The sequence below is a fragment of the Pseudophryne corroboree genome, chromosome 2 (genome assembly GCF_028390025.1).
Source record: "Pseudophryne corroboree isolate aPseCor3 chromosome 2, aPseCor3.hap2, whole genome shotgun sequence".
In the NCBI taxonomy this organism is placed as follows: Eukaryota; Metazoa; Chordata; class Amphibia; order Anura; family Myobatrachidae; genus Pseudophryne; species Pseudophryne corroboree.
This window is the reverse complement of record NC_086445.1, coordinates 376,163,047-376,165,117: the sequence shown is the minus strand read 5'-3', so window position 1 is coordinate 376,165,117 and position 2,071 is coordinate 376,163,047. Positions and strand designations below refer to the sequence as shown.

Sequence of the window (2,071 nt, the reverse complement as noted above, 5' to 3'; positions counted from 1 at the left end):
TGCCAGCTACAAGCATACTGGCATGCTGACTGGCATACCTGGTATATATATATATTTATATATATATTTTTTCTTTTTGCAAGGTGCATAGCTCTGCCCCCGACACCCATGAAGCCCCACCCCTGGGTCATTCACTTAAGTAACAGGGACCATCGATGAGTGAAACCAAGAATGATCTCCCATAGCATCATTGGTGACCATCAATGGCCACTCACAGTTTCACCATCGATGGCGAACACACCGATGGCCGTCCCTACAGAGGACTGCTGCACTTCCAGATTCCCACGGAGACACCGCACCTCCTGTCCCGGCTCCAGGGGGCCCACCGCCCCTCGGGTCCTATCTCCACAGAGAACAGAGAGCTGGCACTCCAGCCAGAAACCCCACAAACTCCATCTGGGCAGTAAGTTCGTATATACTGTACTCCACAGCTCTCCTCTGCTATACGTAAGCAACAATGCAGACACTGGACACACTGACACCCATACACAAAGCACTAGCCAGAGCAACAAGATCCTGGAAAATTGAAGTTCTATTTATTTTTGGGAAACAGACTCCTAATTTGTGTACTAGTCTTGGAGATATGAGGAGGTAATTACCCCTTGCTGTATGGTGTCCTCTTATAAAGGGTTAATGTGGCTCTGTATAATGTTTATACTCTGACCATCTTGTGAGGAATGCACTTCTGTATAATCCTGTACGCTGTGGAGTAACGGTCTTTGTAAAAACATTCTGTGATGGGATGAAGTCAGGATCCCAAGGCGAGTGTTAGGTAATAATAAGATTTTAAACCTACCGGTAAATCTTTTTCTCGTAGTCCGTAGAGGATGCTGGGGACTCTGGACAAAAGCAAGGGGTGATTGGGCACCGGTCAGAAAATTATAATAAATATGAGAAAAAAAACAAAAACGGACTATTGGTAACCCATATATAATGGGAGCGAGAAAATATCTATGCTTTTCTCCTATCTGTTGTCCTCAATGGTGGTGCGCCCAGAGCCAGAAAGTACATAGACTAACAAGGGAGAGAAAGAAGGCTCTTGTGTGGGCGCACTCTTGGTAAGGAAAGGAAAGTTCCTATGCTATAGATGGAATATTAGAGAGTGTTAAAACGTAACTTTTATTAGTATGCATATAATCACATTTACCCACTTAAATGATCCAACAAGAATTAAAAAGATATATATATAAAAATATATATGATGAAATATTAAAATGTTCTGGTCTCTTCGATTGAAGAGTGATTGGAAAGGTTTGTAGACACGAAATTGTCATACCACCATTTCCCCTGACCAGTACAGATAACTGTGTTGATAAGACAGAGGAGTGGTCAGAGCACAAATGTATTTATCTCCAACTATGATCACTTGTGTCAAGTGGATATATTACTGTTGCAAGGTCGCCAGACTCTAGCACCTGAATTATATAATAAATACCAAGATTGTGAAATAAAGAACGCATTAACCTGCACTGAACATTCACTGACTAACATGGGCAGATATATAAAAGAGATAGTGGTGATACTGCTGTTGGCGTGTTCGTCACACACTGAAAGGAAGCAATTCCTACTCTACAATACCGGGTATTCGCAGGTAGTCGCCTTCCCTGGTACTAAACCGGCCCAACGCTGTTTAGCTTCCAAGATCAGACTAGATCGGGCGTTGGCAGAGTGGTATGATAGTAGAGGGTAGTGGGATCAGTCCGCCAATGAGAGTGCACCTATATAAGAAAAATTCAAGAAAAAGGGATAGAAAGAATGAGAGAGAAAAAGGAAATAAAGGAATAGATAGGATAAGGTGGATCTGCTTTCCACGTTAGGCACGGTCCAACAGTACCCACTTGCGTGGTTCTGTGCTCCGTGAATCGAGGATGAGAGTCCACGAGACAGATAGGCGATAGAATTGATTATTAGTTAATATCTCCCCAGAGTGGGGATTATGATGCTCGTTAGGAAATGTGTTAATATGGTACGCGAAATATTGCTGTTGATGAAGTCTGTTATATAAGATGATCCCCACCAATAAGAATTGCAGTGGAGTTTAGATCCTCTTGAGGGATGAGAATTATCCCAA

At 42.6% G+C, this 2,071-nt stretch overlaps 1 pseudogene; it reads right to left on the bottom strand.

Moving 5' to 3' along the window:
• Positions 1 to 1,566: 1,566 nt before the first annotated feature.
• Positions 1,567 to 1,685, bottom strand: LOC135051576 (5S ribosomal RNA; annotated as a pseudogene).
• Positions 1,686 to 2,071: the final 386 nt, after the last annotated feature.